The following is a 20,033-nucleotide window of genomic DNA, read 5'->3' as shown; positions in this document are numbered from 1 at the left end:
GATCATCATCTCGGATATGAAAAAGGGTACAGCAGTACTCATGGATATCTATTGGGTATGTGGCAAGCAAGCATACCTGCATCTCCCACCATCGTGGAGGGGTACCTGTGCCATGGCCACACTACATTTGGCATTCATGGTTATTCCAGAAAGCCATATCAAAGGGTGGAGAAATTCAGCTGACACATCGGCAGCACCCCAGCCAGTGACCGCAGAGCCCTCCTCATATGACATTCTGTCTTAAAACGAACTACAAGACAGAGTGTCCCGCAAAAGAAGGTCATCCAACTACATCTCCAGCAAGTCATCAGAACTCCTGGCTGAGATTCCAGAGCAATACAAGCTCTTCAACTCTGCCTAAACATTTTTTGCATCCCTCCTAGTGCCAGGAAATGGCTGCAGATCGTGTGCTGGGAGTTGATCCAACTGGCCAACAACACTGAAGAAGGATTCAATGTGATCAAGGTGGAACTCTGCGCCCTGCGGTTAATGACAATGCAGAACCAGTACGTTCTGGATCTCCTCACAGCAATGGACGGCGGTGTTTGCCGAAAAATCAGGAGTGCCTGCTGTATATTCGTACCTTCTGAAGACGCGGACAACTGGACACTGTCCCACGTCATCTCGGCCGTGCATAGTTTGGGGGAAAGAATGCGGAAGGAAGGAGGGATAGAGCCAAGTAGCTGGTTCGGCGACAGCTTCAATTGGATACCGTCCTGGTTCAGCGTGATGATGAAAATGTTTGTCCCACTCATCGTCTTCCTGTTGCTATTTTTCTGTGTGTGCCAGGTGGGAATTGTTGTGCAAAATAAAGGCCTAGTTCTGCAATGATGATGGTAACAATGGGCAAATCGACAACGGTGCAAAATATGAACGATGCACAGGTCCAAACTGGGGAGTCAGGTCCCTCTAAGTATCGCATGACTGCAGTATTCCACCATCCTGGGGATAGGGAGGATAATTTGTATCACACCACAATCAAAGAGCCACGAGAATTACAGTGGTATAGGGAGGTCTGGGTGGACCTGGATGGGGATGGGGGAATATACATGACATGTAGACCTGATGAATATGCCATAAGGGGCCAGAGCTTACGAAGTGTGTGTAGGGCTCGGATGCCAATCAAAGGGACACCCACATGGGACGAAGCAGTACAAGAAGCAGAGTACTATCGGAATGAAAATAATCGTAAAGATTAGTTTGTTACTTTAGATGTAACGAAAGGGGGGAATGTGTGGGAATGATGGGCCATTTGGACCCCCTCATACATTCTGCACGATATGGACCACTTGCTCACGCATTAGCGGGGGACACCTCCAGTGCCCTTATGCTAACAATAGCATAAATGGGGCTATTGCGGGATACACTTGGCTTCCATTTTGTGTGCCTGCGACTCCATCTTTGAACTAGGCCTCACTCCGATATTACGAAAAGGCTTCTCTCCCCTCTTCAGTAAGCGCACAGTGCGCTCATAGCCCCCACCTTTTTCTCTACTGTCTGAAAACCTCACGAATCCCTTTCTCACAAATGTGCCGGGGATAATTCAAACAAATAGTAAAAAATATCATCTCACTCTTCCTCTGTGATCACTGTCCTGTGTGTGAACCGCCTCGAACCATGCCATGTAGCTCATCCATCTCCACACACCTGCTCCTACTCCCTTGCCCCCGCGGTTGGAAAATTACTGCCAATGTAACCCTGTGCCCTCCTAAGGTATTCTCTTGATGTACCAGAAGTGTGACCCTGCTGTACAGCCCAGCCCAGAGTGCCCCACTAAATCCAGACCTCTGTCGCAGTATATTGTGTCCTAAAACTAATATATGTCATTATACCCCCCACTCGCCTTGATGTGCTAAGAACCAGCCAGCCACCCAGGTTATCACTAAGGACAAGACCCCTAAGGCCTGTATCGCATAAAAGTCTCAATGAAAGAAGATGTACCCATGAGAATGCAATTTATAGGTTTGCAGATATTTACTCAAAGGTATATTAATGACTATCATTTATTATATGTCTAGTGGTAGTTTCTCATGCCAGCTTAGTTAGTGTCAACTCTATCTCACCGTGACCTAACCCATACCCCTCCCGGGCACAGGCAGCTGGACCCTGTGACGCTCACCCTCCCGCCAACTGGGCAGCCTATCCGGAAGAAGCAGCACCTACACGACTATATGTAACTTCGCTCCCCAACCAGTCCTGTACTAATGTAATACCCTATGTTAATGACATCATTGATGATGCGGTTTTCCTTTATAATTCCATGTACGTGTTTGCCAGAGCGCTCTCGAGGCAGCAGAGTTCTCTGGATGGTAATTTTATATAAAGACTTATTAATCTTGTAACCTGTTCTCCTAGTCTCATTCCCTACTGGGATGTGTTATATTTTATAAGTTTGCATTGGTAAGTCGGGGAGTGAGCCTTTACAGTAGCCAGCATTTGCGCTGCCATCTTTTAACAGTATCGCAGTACTGTGAAGTCTGTGCATCGGTATGTGCGTCCATTGGAATTAGTTCTTGGTCAGGCGTTGTTGAAAGAGCCAAGTTTGGAGAGATTAGCTAAAATTTGAGAATTGTGGGGGCTTTCGGAGCCACCACCAGGATCGAGTTCCAGAGGGTGGGTGTATGACAAGGGAAGGATTGTTTGCGGGTCCTCTCTTTGTTGTGATTCAAGCATGTTGGTCGATTTGCTGCACGAGGAGCATGCGCCACTAGGTACGCTAGTGTGCTACTCGTGACTGCTTTGTAGACGATACATGCAATCTTGGACAATATCCTGGCTTGGAGTGGAAGCCAATGTAGTTCGTGTAGGATGGGCTAATTCAGTCACATTTCTGTGCTCCTGTAACAAGATGTGCTTCAGTGTGGTGGACTGTTTTTGGGGAGCCAAGTGAGCAGCTGGGAGCCCTGTCAGGAGAGCATTTCCCCCATCCATGTGCGAGACCACAAGGGCCTGCACTATGGTCTGGAAGTCCTGCAGTGGAATGAAGGGTTTGATTTTTCGATTTTTTGAATGGTAGAGATTCTGAGCCAGGCCTTTTGAGCCTTCTTGGCTATTTGTTGCTGTAAAGACAGAATACTGTCAATGGTGAAGCCAAAGGACTTTGCTGAGCCTGAGAGCAGTGGATCAAGTCCTTCTAGGCGCATATCACTGAGCCATTGTTGGACAACTTGTTTTTTAGTGGGCAGACTGATGAGGACGAATTCAGTCTTGGATGGTTTTAGTTTGAGGTAGGCAGTCGACATCCAGGACTGGATGATAGCTAGGTAATCCCGGAGACGTATTATGTTGTGCGCGCTCTTTACTCTCATGTACAACTGAGTATAGTTCACTTATTGGTACTATATTGGGACCTTTGAGGAAAGTTCTCAAAGGCCCCATGTAAAGGTTAAAAAGGATTGGTAAGAGGATGGAGCCTTGGGAGACTCGGCACGAGACATGGAGTCGGTTAGAACGAAACAAGTTTTTTTGAACAGGCTGCTGTCTCCATGAGAGGTAGGAGGTAAACCAATTCAAGACAGTGCCAGATAATCCAATCCTGTCAGCAAGGAGGGCGAGAAGGATGCAGTGGTCGACGTTTTTGTCTATTTTTTTCAATACAAAATGTGTTGATTACATCATATTTCTCCTTAGTTGCTGGTACCTCTGGGTTGGTGAGGGTTTGGTACAATGCTTTCCTATTCCAAGAGGGCTTTGTTCCTGTTGAAGGCTGCTGCAATGGTGGTGGCATATATTTATGCATGTAAATATTCTATGAGATTGGTTTTCTTTTTACACATTATCTGACAATATTAAAAATATAAACTCTAAATTCTTTCTACTGTTTTCTCGTTAGATATTTGAACTTGAGTTTCCTATCATAAACACTAATGTAATAGAGCGTTCATTTGTTATTCTTGAGACAACATGAATTTTAACAGTTTGTTCAGAGTTAGGTTGTCACAATGTATTTTGTGTTTTTTTCTCACTCCCTTCGCCTCTTTAATTACGTGCTGTAGAGATCAGCTGATCTGAATATGCACTTTGGGGTTGTAGCCTGAACCGCTCTCTTCCTCACTCACTGGTCTCACAATTGTGTCCGTACACAGTGCCGTGTGGAGCCACTACTCTCCAGAGACGCATGTCTCATTAGTACGCATACGCTGCAGCATCCAAGTGACACTCTGTATCGCTGTTAAAAGGAAAATAGGATCGGGCAACTTGCTGCTACTGCTTCAACTAAAGAACTGGTACAAGCCTTTATTATTTCTCCACTGTGCTGGGTTTCTCTCATATAGTTATGAAACTGCTTAAATAAACATTTACACGTCACAAAGTCTCATTATTTAACCCACCATGAACTTCTTGTCATGTCCCACATAGTCAATACTTCTCTTTCAGAACTCTCAAAGGATTTATATCCTGAAATTAAATATGTAATAGGCCCCAGGAAGGAGTTCACTCAAAACAAAACCTTTGAACTTAAAATCTGAGATGAAACGCAGTTTAGGATGTTGACCGCTCACCAGACAGCCTACTTCCCTGGTCAATCATCAACCTGTTGTCTTTCCTCCATTTTGGCGTGGGAAAGACCCTGTTCCTGAACTCGTGTAGACATGTATTATCATGACTATCACTTTCCGAAGCCCGCTTTCACTCTAATTTACCAAATTCACAGGCCAACCACAATTAACTACTGAAAAAAGAAAGAAGTGGCCTATTAAATATTTCTTTCTCGAGAGGAACACCTCGCAAACCTGTGCAACGCTACTGGACAGATGCAAGACCTGACAGTACCCCCTCCACAAAGCCCTGCCCCTGGGACTTGTTTTAACAGCTGAGTTCTTTGGGACCTTGCCACTAATCCAGGGGCATGTAGATCCTGAGCAGCCTCCCACAATCTTTCTTCTGGCCCGTAACCTTTCCAGTCTATTGAGTATTGCAATCCCCCTTAAACTTTCCTAGAATCAAAGACAGCCCTTACTTCAAATTATTTTAAATTGTCATCAGAACGGACTGGAGGAGGAGTTTCTGTTAATTTTGTGCCCTTCTGGAAAAGTTTTTAACAAACTCAGAATGAAATGATGGATGAGTCTTCAGTCCCTTTGGTAACTTTAGCCTAACAGCTACCGAGTTGATGATCCCTCCTATTTCAAATGGGCCGATAAACCTAGAACTAAACATATTTCTTCCCTACAGTCTAAAATGCTTTATAGACAGCCAAACCATGTCCCCCACCTCATATGCAGGACTTCAACAGTGTTTACAATCAGCAAAACATTTGTAACCATATTTACTGCTCTGCAAGTCTGTTATGGCCTTTTCCAAACTTTCATTCATAACTTCCAGTCTATTCTCTACCTCGGAATTAGATGTCTCCCCATTGTCCTGCTCCCGCAAAAAGGGGGGACAGAAACCATGACAGCAAAAAACGGAGAGATGGATGTGGAATCTTTCCCTCAATTATTATAAGCAAATTCTGCTAACCAAATTAGATCCACCCAACTACTACCCGATTGGAGGTAATACCTTAGGTACCTTTATAGGTCTTGATACCCACCACCTGACTGTTAGTTAGAGGGGAGGTAGTCTGACAACAATTGCACTTCCATACCAAGTTCATTACAAGATGCTCTCCAAAAACCTGAAAACTAATTCTAGTCCCGGTCCAAAATTATCTGGTTAAACAAGCCATGCAATCAAACCACCCCATGCAGGAAACTTGGTGCTAACCGAATGGCAGTAATCTCCCCCTTCATAGGAACGAAATTCCCCTTCTTGGTAAACAAATATACAACCACTAACATCGCCGAACATCCCTGGTCTCTTGGTAGATCTACAATAAAGTCCATGAACATAGTATGCTAAGGACGAGGAGATATCGGCAAAGGAACCAACAACCTCAATGGTTTCCCTACTAAGGGGGTAATTCATAGAATTCAGCGCACAAGTGGCACACGTGGCTGGCGCACAGTGTGCGCGTGCAACTTTCTGCACCAACTGCGTGCGCTAAAATCTATTTCCGCACACAGCGTATTCATGGATTTTAACATCCAAAACCAGCCGTGGTGCAGAGTGGCGCAGAGTGGCGCAGTGACCCTGCAGCAGTGCCAGTTTCGCCCCGAACCCCTCCCCGTGCGCCATGTACAGTGCACAAATCCCGTACATGGCGCACAGGCCCACAACCACGAAAACACCTGTAAAACTCCCTGCGCACCCCTCCGAATACACGTACCCCACTGCGCGGGTAGTCTCACACACGATTGGGCATGTGCAAGCGGGGTACGTGGATTACTGGGGTGCGCGTTAAGTTTAACACGCTATTGGCCCAGTGCGAGCAGGGTATGTGTATTACTGGGGTGCGCGGGAAGTTTCACACGCGATTGGCCCTGTGCGTGCGGGGTATGTGGATTTGGGGGGTGCGCGTGAAGTTTCACACGCATCAGGCCCGGTGCGTGCGGGCTACGTGGATTACTGGGGTGCACGGGAAATTTCACACGCGATTGGTCCTGTGCGAGCGGGGTACGTGGATTACTGGGGTGCGCAGGAAGTTTCACACACGATTGGCCCTGTGCGTGCGGGGTACGCGGATTTGGGGGGTGTGCATGAAGTTACACATGCGGCAGGCCCTGTGCGTGTGGGCTACATGGATTACTGGGGTGCGCGGGAAGTTTCACACGCGATTGGTCCTGTGCGAGCGGGGTACGTGGATTACTGGGGTGCGCGGGATGTTTCACACGCGATTGGGCCTGTGCAAATGGGGTACATGTATAATGCGGTACGGGGGAAGTTCCACACGTGCTTTCACTGTCAGAGCGGGGTACGTGTATCCAGGGGGGTGTGCGGGAGTCCCACATGTCAATTGGCAGGGTGGGTTCTCACAGGTGTGCCCGCTACCCCCTCCACGGACCCTGCAGGCAACCCACACCACAGGGGACTACCCAGCACCCCTGGTCATGTCCCGCAGGCAGTCCATCCACCATGGGCATGCCCCCAGCCAGGCCACATGTCACCTTGCACTACTGATCACCAACTCATGTCCCACAGCACCCCCACCCCGCAGCAGTGAGGGGCACCTGCCAGCAGGCCCCCACTCATGTCCCCCAGCACCCCCACCCCCCTGCAGTGAGGGGCTCCTGCCAGCAGGCCCCTTCTCATGTCCCCCAGCACCCCCACCCCCCAGCAGTCCAGCAGTGAGGGGCACCTGCCAGCAGGCCCCCACTCATGTGCCACTCATGTCCCCCAGCACCCCCCCAGCAGTGAGGGGCACCTGCCAGAAGGCCCCCACTCATGTCCCCCTGCACCCCTACCCCCAAGCAGTGAGGGGCACCTGCCAGCAGGCCCCCACTCATGTCCCCCAGCACCCCCACCCCCCAGCAGTGAGGGGCACCTGCCAGCAGGCCCCCACTCATGTCCCACTCATGTCGCCCAGCACCCCCCACCCCCCGGCAGTGATGGGCACCTGGCAGCAGGCTCCCACTCATGTCCCACTCATGTTCCCCCACCCACTCACCCACCCAGCAGTGACATGCCCATCTCATGACACAAACCAAAAGTAACTATGCACATCAACACATGTCCGTCACACACACACACACACACTGGTTGCCATTGATTGATTGCCATTGCCATTGTCGACATGCATGAACCCAATGAGCGAATCCCACACAATGAAGTAAAACATCAAAATGTATTAACATGAAAAGCATAAAATGATGGCAAACATGAAATGAAATGCATGTCCAAATAAAAGAAAATTCCTCAAAAAATCCCACTCATGGCCTGTTCCAACTCCCTGCGAGTCGCCTCGAGGCACTCTGCCCGCCTCAATGCCCGATGCATGGAGAACTCTGCCCTGACCATGGTGAGCCGCGCCTCTTCCGCCCGCCACCGCTCCTCACCTATACGCTGGCCCAACCGCAGCCACATGGAAGACACACCCATTCCAGAGTCCTCCTGCCCTCTGGCCGATGCCTGCCCCCCTGATGTCGATGGCCCCGAGCCATCATTGCTCCCACCTAGAGCCTGCTCCTGCTGTTGCTGTCCATGTGCCCTGTCTGATGATGCCTGCACATCCTCCATCAGCTGGTCTCCAGTTGTGGTGTCCACCCCTGCTAGACCGCCGACTCCCGACTGTGGCAGGGATGGGATCTCCACCAAGCTGGCTGTGTTGGTCAGGCCAGGTCCACAGGGGGCCCTGGTGGAATCTGGGCCGGAAGAAGGCAGGGAGAATGACTGGCGCATAGTCTCCACAGAGAAGGAGAGGTCCGCCAGAGTGCGCGTTACATGTAGGAACCCACCGACCAGGGCCCCTCCCAACAGTGCCACGTTGCGACGCTGCTGTTCGTGATGGCGTGCGTTCTCCGCCAAGGAAGAACGCACGTCATCACGAATGTCACGCGTGCGCAACGCGACACCAATCAGGACGGAGCCCATACATTCATGGGACCCCTCGTCTGCAGGTAGTGGAGAGGCAGATGACATGGCACTTTCCCCTACCTGCGGACGGGCTTGGGACGGGGCATCCCTGCTGGTGCATGGTGGTGCAGTCACAGGGTCAAGGACAGCAACATGCACAGGCCTCTCCGTGGTGACCTGTGCTGCCTCCTGACCCTGGCCCTGGACTGCACCACTTGCACCAGTGGTACTACCCCCACCAGGCCCCATGTGCGGCTCAGTAGCCGGCTTCTCCTCCTCTGTGGAGACCTCCAACCTGGATGTCTCCTCACCGTCTTCCGCCATTGCAAGCCCCTGTGGGGGCTCACCCGGCCCTTCCCCCACAGCCATAGTGGCAGATGTGGCACCAGCCCCCTCACTCCCGGATGATGGCAAGTCGTGGGAGGGTGGCTGGGCCTTGCATCGCTGCCCGGTGGAGGCATCCCCGCCGCTTGGCTCCACAGCGCCATCTCCACCCTCTTCTTCACTTGACGCTGCGTAGAGAGAGACATAGAACCCAAGCATACTGAAACCCATCAGGGTACAGTACAATATTCCCCTAGACAGGAAGCAATAACACATGAGTGGCAGTGTCAAACATCACTTCCATCCTGTCCCTCCACAACACATGGGTGAATGCACGCAACACACATGCAGAAACAGGCACGGCGCCTGTAATCAACATCAGCATCCATGTACAAGGGCCTCTATTAACCAAAATGTTGCCTTCAAACTCACATGCATCATGGCTCACACTGATCCCATGCACACACATCACCGGAGGGTCATGCATCATGGCTTGTACACCACAGACACAGTGGATAGACACAGTGCATACAACGGTGATTGCACTGCATGAGTGAATCTACACATCATCACGGACATGTGTCATGCATCCATGGCGTTTCAAAGTCACACACACACTTCTTAGACACACACACATGTGCACAATACATGTACATGACAGCAGCACCCATCCCTCACACCCCCTCCAAGTCCAAGAACAGAGACTGGCATGCTTTCATGTGTGCATTTGGCATACAGCTCCCCATGTTGCATTGTAACACATGCACCAACCATGTGGTTGACACAATACTGGTCTCACATGCATGCCCATGATGTCCCTGCACACACACATCCATACATGGCCTATGTCACACATACAGGCAAGTATCAGACTACCAGCACACTGCAACATGCCCTGTCTCACACACCAATGCTTGGCCACTTACCGCTCAACTCCAGGCAGGTCTTCCTCCGAAGGATCTGGGCGTTGAGCGCTGGGCATATGCGTTCCAGGACCCTCATCTGGATGTCACTCATGCTAACCCGGCCCCCCTCCGCGAGGCGCCGGGCCTTGTAGAGGGTCCTGGACCTGAAGTCCTCCCAGCGCTTCTTGACGTGCTTGATGTTGCGGGTTGCCACCCCCTCCGCGTTGATGGCAACCACTACGTCGTCCCAGATCCTCTCCCGTCCTTCCTTGTTGGCGCGTGATGTTCCGAAGAGGGCATAAAAATGCCCCATGACATGCTCCACCAGGACACCAACTTCCTTCACACTGAAGCTGGTGGCCCTCTGCCTCTCTGGCTGGGGGTCGCCAGTGGTCTCAGATGGTGTTTGCCCTGACATGGTGACCCCTGAGGCAGGTGTGGGTGGGCAACTGGGTCCTGGGGCTGGACTGTGGAGCAATGGTATCCCAGTCGGGAGTCTTCTGCTCCAGCAGGGGTGGACACAGCAACTGGAACCCTGGCTGACGTGCAGGCACCAAATAGCAGGGCACGTGAGCAGCAGGCAGGCAGGCAGCAGCAGATGGCAGGTGGGAGCATGCTCGGGTCTCTGGGGGGCAGTAATTCGGCCTTCTGGGCAGGAGCGTGGTCTTCCGTGTGTTGTTGCGTGGCCAGCTTGATACGGAGTGATTTGACACGTGAAAATCTTGCACGTCTGCGTGTAATTCGAGGAAAGGCCCTCAGCGCGTAAGCGCATCTGTGACGTTACGCACGCGGGCGTTTCCCTCGTGACGTGGGCATAGTGGTTCAGCGCACGTGAAAAAACTGCACGTCCGCGTTTGAATGCGTGTTATCCGAGGAAAGGGCCTATACACGTCTGTGACGTTACGCATGCGGGTGTTTCCCTCGTGACATGGGCATAGTGAATCAGCACGTGAATACACTGCATGTATGCAAATTCATTGGACCAAAGGCCCTTTAGCACGTAAGCGCGTCTGTGACGTGATGCGCAAGGGCGTTTCCCTCAACAGGGGTGCATGTTCATCGTACAAAAATTGCACGTCCGAGTGTCAGCTCGTGTAATTGGAGGAAAGGGCCTTAGCACAAACACGGGTAAGTGACGTTGTACGTGTGGGTTCGGTTTAAAAGGTACGTGTAGGACGCCATTTACTTGTACGTGCTTTTCGTTGAGATCGAGTGGGTGAATTTTGTACTTCTTGTCGGTTCACACGCGATTACTTCACAGCGTTTCAAGTTCGTACTCCCTGTTACCTCTGACAGCGTTACATTTTTTTGGTTGGCCCTGTTTCCTCAATCAGCATTCACTTCTTCTTTTGTCCTGTTTCCTCAGACAGCGTAGAATTCTTCTTTTGGCGGGGGTGTTGCCAACACGCACATGCACGTCTTTTTCACGTTCTTTTTCCAGGCATACAGTGAGTCGCGCATGTATTTACCAACTGTGCTTGCTCGTGTGTCGCGTACCCCTTCAGAGGTCATTGTAGGCTGCGTGTATTACATGTACACTTATTTTTGTGTTTCTGGGTGCCACAGCGTAGTGCGGGTTCATTTTTCCACGCACGTGGTCTACGAGGGGTTGCGTGCACGTTCATTTTTGTTTTCGGGGTGCCTGTGCGTTGCGTGACCCGTCATCTTCCCCCAGGGGTCACAGACAGCCTTGCTAGTGCACTAGGGTACGAATTCCATCTAGTACCCTACCCCTTTCACCCCCAATTGCCCAGGAAAATAGTTTACTGCTACTCCCATATGCACAACAACATCAGTGCCATGGTTGGGAGGCGACCAAGCGGTAAGGGAGGCAAAGGTGGCCAACCTTCAAAAGGTGGGCGTGTTGGGCGCGGTAGGGTACATGGCCAGGATTCGCAGGGTGCCCCTAGACCCCCATGTGTGGAGGACCAATCAGGGATACCCATGCCCCACCGTCCCCATGGTTGTGGGAAACGTAGCTGACACCATCCCAGCTCAGCCCTTGTTGGACTGGCCCATTGTGGCACCTGAACCGGCACAGGAAGACTCCCAGGCTGACTTCCAGGTCAGCAAGTTTAAGCCACGTCTGGCGGTGCACGTGGATCTGGGGCATCAATGTCATCTGCTGCCCCAAGTAGGCAGGGTGGGGAGGCTGCAGGGGCAGCTGCAGCTCTATCCACCCCAGCTCTGAGTCTCCCTGCCGGGACAGTGTCGGTCCAGGTCCATCAGACTGACGTTGCCCCTGCCAACATCACCCTGCAGCCAATGCCTGCACCAAGACCTATGGTCATTGTGCCTTCGCACACTCCTAGTACACAGTCCACCGGCGCTTCTGCCCCTACTAACCAGAGTGGCGTAAGCCACTCAGGATCTGCACCACCTTTGAAAAAGAAGAAGAAGGGTCCTCTGGCACTACAGGCTGAGACCCCAGACACGGCTACACACTCTGGCATGTCGAGGAAGCCTAGCTTTAATGACACCGAACTTGATGCACTTGTGGCCTATGTGTCGGAACATAGCCGCGAAATGGTGGTGACTGCAGGGTGCAAGACCACACGTGGTCAACGTAGGGCACACTGGCAGACCATCGCGGACCACATTAGTGCCCTTGGATTTGTGAGGCGCACAGCTGATGATTGCTACAAGCGGTGGAATGACCTGAAACGCAGAGCAAAGAACAAGCTGGCCTCAAATCATGCCTCTACTCTGGTGACTGGTGGTGGGTCATATGTGACATGCTTTTGTCATTGATTACACCCCACATTGGCCCACATTTGTTGCCTTGTTATGTGAATGATTAGACCATTCAGGCTGATTGAGTATTGGCCTGCTCACATTAGTTTTTGGGGCCTGTTTGAATGTGGAACTTGATAGTTGTTTGCTGTCATGTTAAAGTGACAAAACATTGATGTGTACATCTGCCTACAATCACTGTATTATTGTACACTGGATGTGTTTCAGTGTGTGGCACATGCATCTTTGCCACACTATTTAGCATTTTTCATCTCATCATGTCCATCTCACATGGATGGGTGACAGTACTCATTCACTGACATATCGCTGTAGTTGTCTAATGTACCATGGCTATGCTACATGCCATCTGTGTGCTGGCATGGTCATGCATGTGTATTGGACATGCCACTCACAGGCTAATGTGTGATGCCAGTTCTACCCACCATGCAGCAAGTGTGTTGCTTTTCCATCTTGGTGTCCTCAGTGTCTGCTTTTTCCCTCCCCTTCCAACTCATTGACAGTGCATGCATGCCAGGGTTATAGTCATGTGGGACATGTGTAAATCATTTACAGGATCTCTGTCTTGTCAGGCCATGTGTGTGCTATGGTGCTCGTGCCTGTTTGCATTTGTTGTATTTCATGTTTTTTGCGTGTGATGACGCACTTGATGCTGGTGAGGTTGAGGAGATGGTGCAGACCCAGGAGGGATCTCAGCCACGACCGAGCACCAGTGGAGGACGTGGTGTGGTGGTGGGTGAAAACCCTTTGTTACTGCAGACCATACTATCCAGGGGTGCCACTGGGTGCACCTCCCCAGACCTCTATTCAGGTGCTGAATCGGATGATGAGACTTATGTGCTGTCGCAGGTGAGTGCTTCTGTCAGGGATTCGGTTCTGTCCAACCCACCTGCACCAGTGGTGGAACCCTCTATGGGGATGTCAGTGTTGGTAGGTCTGCCTTTGGCGGTTACGGATGCAGGGTCACACTTCACAACATCTGATCCTGTTCCTGGGCCAGCAGATCAGAGGGGGAATGCAGTCCTGCAGCCTCAGGCAGTGCCAGCACATCAAGGTGCAGATTGCCTTTCCCCAAACAGGTGTGGTGGCCGCCGACGCGGTGGCTGCGTGCCACCAGGCAATACTGTATGGGAAAACTCCATATATACGGTATGGCAGCCCAACAGGCAGCATCAGTTGAAATGATGGCTCAGTCAATGGAGAGGGTGGCCATTTCCATTATCCCCCCTGAAAGGCAGATGGAGCAACAACAGCAGGCAACAGACTCCATTTGCCAATCACACAGGGAAGACATGTTGGCGTACAACAGGGACCGACGGGCGGCACTGGAGACTCTGCACGAAGCCATATCAATAGAGTCACAGGGCCACTGGGAAGCCCTGAGGGTAAAACTCCATAACATCAGGGAGACTCTGCTTGAACTTGAGGCTTCCCGAAATTTTAGGGCAGAACAGCAGCTGGAGCAGCTTACACGTTCGCTCTCAACTGAGCTGCAGGCAACCCGTGAGGAGATCCGGGCATCACGCGAGGCCATGCGTGCAGAAATGCAGGCAACCTGTGAGGTGCTGCATGGGGATCTCCGCACTATCATCCTTCAGATTCAGACCTTCCAGACCCGCATGCTTGCTGCCATGGAGGACCATACCAGTGCTTTGCATGGGCTGCCTCCTATTGGACCACCACCTCCTGATGCAGCAGCAGAGTGTGAAGAGACCGGCAGCAGTTCTCCCACAATGGCATAGCTGTGCAGGCCATGAGCCCCTGGAGGTATTTTTGTTTCCCAACATCCACGCAGGTGGGTGTTGGTGTGCACCCTGTCCTCGAACCTCCTGGGTGGCCTCCCCTCCTGCCCCCCACATGGCCATTTTTGATTTTTTTTTTTTACAGTGTGTTGCCTTGTGTGGCTCCCGTGGGCATCCACTGTGTATTCCGGCTGGGCACATGCAGGCTTGTCCTGAGTTTGGGTCAGATGCTTGGGTTCGTGACACACACACCACTCCTGCTTCCCGTTTCCATGGGCTTGCAAAGGGCGTGACCAAGTGACAGTGACTTACATGGTGACATTGGGCTCCCATGAGCTGTGTGGGCAGTCTGTAGTCAATACTGTGTGGACATCCCTAGTGGGTATTGTTGTTGTATTGAACACTGCATGGTGTATTGATATGTGCTTGTGCATCCATGTCTTCCTCAAAATTTGCAGGTACCTTCTTCATGTCTTCACAAGGCCGTCTCCTTTGCAGATGGAGTTCATGTTGTATGCAGTACACTGACACAGTTGCGTGGCAGCAACACTCTGCAGTTGGAAGGGGTCGATGTGCTGGCTTATTCAGGTTGTACGACTACCACTACTTTGACTTTGTACTGTCATGTTTTTGCAATGTTTCATGCTATGTTGATGTATTGTGTTGGTGGTAAGTATTTGGTCATGTGTGCTGTTTGTTATTGATTACTGGGAGCATATTGTCTGTGGGCTGTTTCCATTTGGGACAGTGCACTTTGTGACACTTGTGTCAGATCTTGTGCATTGCTTTGTTTGCTTTCACATTGCATGACATGCCATGGTGTGTTGGGTGGCGGAGATGGGGAGGGGTTGGGTGACATGGCGCTATTTTCATGTTGTATTTTGCTGGGGAGTAGTCATTCATGCAGCATGAATGTATGTCTTTTAATGACACAGCATTGGTTGTCTTTGGGTAGGTGGGGATGCACACAATGTAACACTTCCAGGTGACCAATCTGAGGCTGGCATGGTTGTGACAGTTGACTGTGCCTTATGTCATCATCATTGATTGTCAGCTGGTATGTGCCAGGGCTGTGTGCACTCCACAGGGGTGTGATTTTAGGTGAAGTAATTAGCCACCAGCTGCGTACGGGCTGCCTCACCACGTGCCCTTTCCCCTCCCATGCGCAGCAGCAGTGCATGTGGTTGGGGATGTGGGGGCACCACCATGTCCACCGGCAGGCCCCGGCGTGTTGCAACGTTGTGCAGGACACATGCTGCCACTATGATCCTGCACACTACTGGGGGAGCGTATAGCAGCTGCCCACCAGACCGGTCAAGGGAGCGAAAGCGTGACTTGAGCACTCCGAATGTGCGCTCCACTATGCCACGGGTTGCAATATGGGCTGTGCTGTATCTTACCTCAGGTGGTGTGGTGGGGTTCCGAATTGGCGTCATCATGTGGGTGCTCAGAGGGTAGGCACTGTCCCCTGGGGAGGTGATGATGGGTATCATTAGTGGGATTGTGACATTACTCAGTATCTGACATGCATGCATGTGCAGTGGCATTTATACTCACCAAGCAGCCATGTATTGTCATGCCGCCCAGCTTCTAGGTCCGGGTTTAGGGGTGACGTTCTGTATATGAAACTGTCATGGGTGGACCCTGGATAGTTGGCATATACTGAAGTGATGATTCCCTTGACTTCACATACTACCTGCACGTTGATAGAATGCCAGTGCTTGCGGTTTCTATAGATGTGCTCTGATGCCCTGGGAGGACGTAGAGCCACATGGGTGCAATCAATGGCACCTAGCACTTTGGGGAAGTGTGCCACCCCGTAAAAATCTTGGACAACAGCCTGCCTTTCTGCAGGTGTTCTGGGCAGGTATATGTGCCTGCGGACTGAGGGGCATGCAGTCATGATGGCCAAGACCTGGTGTAGGCAGCGTGACTGCATGGCCTGTGACACCCCCCCACTCTGGCACTTGTCTGCAGAAATGACCCAGTAGCCAAGAAGTGCAGTACATTGAGCACCTTTTCCAAGGGGCTCAGTGCTTGGGAGCACAGGGTGGGTGATGTGAGGTTATCCACTCACACTCACTCACTCACTCACTCACTCACTCACTCACTCACTCACTCACTCACTCACTCACTCACTCACCAGGTCGAGTATTATGTGAGGTGGAAACCTGTACCTCCCATACACCTGGTCATCAGGCATCCCAAAAAGGCTGGTTGTGGGTGTAAAAATTCTGCCCCTGACTATCCTCCTCCTCCTCCTGCGGTATCCCACGGCCACTGCTGCGAGGAATAGTATCGTCATCGTAGCGTCTGAGATTGTTTGTTTGCGCGCACTTTTATACTGCGCGGGTCCACGTACGCCTGCTTCCTGCTGGCGTACGTGTTTCCGGATTAGCGCGTCTTTTTGGCGCACGCGTTAGCCCCGTTCGATTCCATGAATACGTGTTGTTGGCGCGCGTGTGGGCGCTCCGCGCATTTGCCTCCTGTACTTCCCCCGTAACGCCCACATTTTCACGTGTTGTTCCCCATTCCGTGTGTTCCGCCCCAGGTTCCGCCTACTTTTGTTGTGTGCGCTGCGCTAAGTGCGCTTTCGCTGTGCGCGTAGCACACGCTGTTTGATGATGTGTGCACCCGCGTGAGCCACGCAGGAATCTAGCGCACATCCATGGATTTACACGCGCACGGACTTCCATGAATCGCTGTGCGCGGGTTTCGCTGTGATTTTTGCACTTGCGCTGCGATTCGCACGCTTTCGCACACTTGCGCAGAAATTTTCAGTGCACATTAATTCCATGAATCGGCCTGTAAATCTTTAAGTCAATTGCATACTTCAAAGGTCTTAACAGAATTTAGGATATCCGTCATTCATCGTTTACAACCAAAATTCTCTTTGAACTAATTCAAGTGTCTTTATACACCCTGGATGACCTGCCAACATTGACTCATGACAGTCCCTAAGAGCCATCTCCCGTAGCTCTGCAGTTGGTAAGTAGAGCTTTGAATCTGCATAAGGTAGCTCACCCTCAATGCAGAAAACAGCATTCTGTTTTATCCAACTCAACATTCGTGTCTCGGTCATACTATGCAAAATCTCTTGAATTAGTTTACCTTCCTCCAGGGTAGTTTCTGAGATAAAAAGATTCTCCCCACTCAAACGCTTTGCACAAATGTCTTCTTCTTATTTCACTTTGAGGAAATTGATGACTTAAAGGTAATGACAAAGTCGAAGTCTGCAAAAAACAGTGACCAGCGGAACTGTCTCGGAGTCAAGGTCTTGGCAGACATGAGAAAGAGCAGATTCTTTTGGTCAGTTAACACCCTACTGTATGCCTGGCCCCCAGAAAGTAATGTTGCCACTCCTCAAAAACTGCCTTGATTACGAGAAGTTCTAGATCAGTGATGGTATATTTAATTTCCGCTGATGGTACATTTTTGGAAAAGAACGTCACCGAGTGTAATTTTTCAAGTCTCTTGATGCTTTTGAGCTTCGAGAAAGAACTGCTTCTGATGCCAAAATGGAGGAATCCACCTCAACAAAGAAGGGTTTTGAAATGTCTGGCTGTAACAACATGGGGCCAGTGGTAAAATGAGCCTTAAGTAACTGGAATGCTTCTTCCACTTCTTGACTCCAAACAAATTCTGCTACTTTTTGAAGAACCTTCTTAAAAGGCGCAATTAATTGCAAAAAACCCTCAATGAATCTTCTGTAAAATTTGACAAAATCCAAAATGCTCTGTACCTCCTTCACTCTGTTGAGGGAAACGCCAATCCTTCATAGCGTGCACTTTTCGAGTATCCATCTGAAGGCATCAGAGAATGGTCTTAAACCATGAAAACACTAACACTTCTGTATGCCATTTACTTTTATCCAATTTATCAAATACATGGTTTTCTCTTGACTTCTGAATCTCTTTTCAGACATGACCCTCATGTTGTTATAGATTTTGTGACTAGACTAAGATATCATCTATACACCATGACCAAACACATCCAAGAACTCAGAGGACTTCATTAATAAAAAAAAAATCTGGAAGGCTCCGGGGGCATTACAAATGCTAAAAGGCATTACTTGGTATTCGAAAAGGCCAAACTTCATTTTAAACATGGTTTTCCACTTATTGCCATGCTGCACATGCACCAAGTGGTATGCTCCCCGCAGATCTAACTTGGAGAGAACCGTAGGTCCTTGAATTTCATCCAGCATCACTGAAATCAATAGGAGGGGATACATATTTTTGACGGTGACCTTATTAAGAGCTCTTTAATCAATGTATCTTTGCAAGGTTCCAGCCTTCTTAGAAATAAAAACAATGGAGACGCCGACATAGGCTGTGAATGCCTGAAGAATCTCTTGGCAAAGGTCGCTGGTATATATTCCTTAAGGTATTTGTTTTCTTTTTCGGTGAGAGCATATACTCAGCTGCAAGGGATTGGAGTGCCAAAATCCAGATCGATTTCACTGTCATAAGACTGGTGTGGGAGAGGTTCTCCTGCCTATAACTCATCAAAACCGCCCCAATACTCTTGGTAACACTCAGGCAACACTCCAACAGCAGCTCCAATTGAATAGATAAGTGCACCACATTGCACCAAACAAACCATTCACTAACCCTTGTGAGAGGCTCACTGACCATGGCACGTTCTCGGAAACACTGCTCCCTACTGAATTCTCACCTAAACTCCACCACTCTTCTGTGCTACTCAATGCGAAAGTTATAGTGCATCAGCCTGGACCTTCACAAGATAACTTGTAACTGAGGAGCATCAATCAATTCAAACATTATTTCATCACAATGGCCCCGTTATGGACATTCAAGATTAACACCTCATGCGTAATTGAACCATCAACGGCTCTAACTTGTTCTACTGATCCTTCTGGATAATGAGGACCCCCAATGTATTTGACACCCCAATCCATGAAATTCCCACGTGCCCTTGAGGACTGCCTGCCTTTAGCTTCCCCTCAACAAACAAGAACACATTTAAAGTGACTTGTAGTATTGCAGTCTGAAGCATGTTAGTGAGTGCTGTGTTCTGGAATCTGAAGAATTGAACCTCCTAGAAATGAAAAGGCAATTTTCCAGAAAATTACCCCCTTTGCCACAATACAAACAGAGATTGTTATGTGAACGTTGTTTTGACATAGGCCCTCGAGCCTTTTCCCTGAGGTTCTGGGCCCTAGAACCTAACCTCCCTGTACCCTTCTTCACTCCTTTCCTGATAAACTTCTACACTCAGCTCTCCGTTCCGCCAGACAAATGTCAACCTGCATGACTAACTCAATTAGAACTTTGAAGGAAGTGGGGCAATCAACAATCATAGACAGTGCATCTTTTAACTCCTCCAGAGACACATTTCTCTTCTGGCCACACAATTTACAACATCAGAAAATTAAACTGAGTAATATAGCTCACCAGGTCATTGCCTCCCTGTCAGAGGTCCAAAAACTCCCCATCCACTTCCAAGGAAACCTGGTGTATATCGAAAATCTTTTTAAACTACAACTAAAAAAGTGTTAAGTCCTTTACAATTGGGCTCCTACTACTAAAAGGACTGACCAAGCGGCAGCATCCTCAGAGAGATAGGATAGCACAAAGGTTATCTTAGAGGTTGCTGTAGGAAAAACCTCCGACCTGCATAAGAATTGCAGCTCAGACTGTGTCATGAAAATCTGAAACCTCTTGGGATCTCCCCCAAAATGCTCCAGATGAGCAAGAGAGACCAGTCACTGAAACCAACTCTGAACTTGCAGCATCTTTTTTTCCAAACCCTGATTCTCCCCAAGATCCTCCCAAACCAAAAAAAGGTGGTTCCACACTCTAACCTAAAACAAGAGATTGTGGATTCACCTTAAAAACCTAACTCCTCAAACTTCTGACTCAGAGTTATATTCTCTCTCTGGGTTGCCCTCCAG

Source organism: Ambystoma mexicanum, chromosome 3p (assembly GCF_040938575.1).
Source record: "Ambystoma mexicanum isolate Mex_15411 chromosome 3p, UKY_AmexF1_1, whole genome shotgun sequence".
In the NCBI taxonomy this organism is placed as follows: Eukaryota; Metazoa; Chordata; class Amphibia; order Caudata; family Ambystomatidae; genus Ambystoma; species Ambystoma mexicanum.
Note: the sequence above shows the minus strand (reverse complement) of the source record.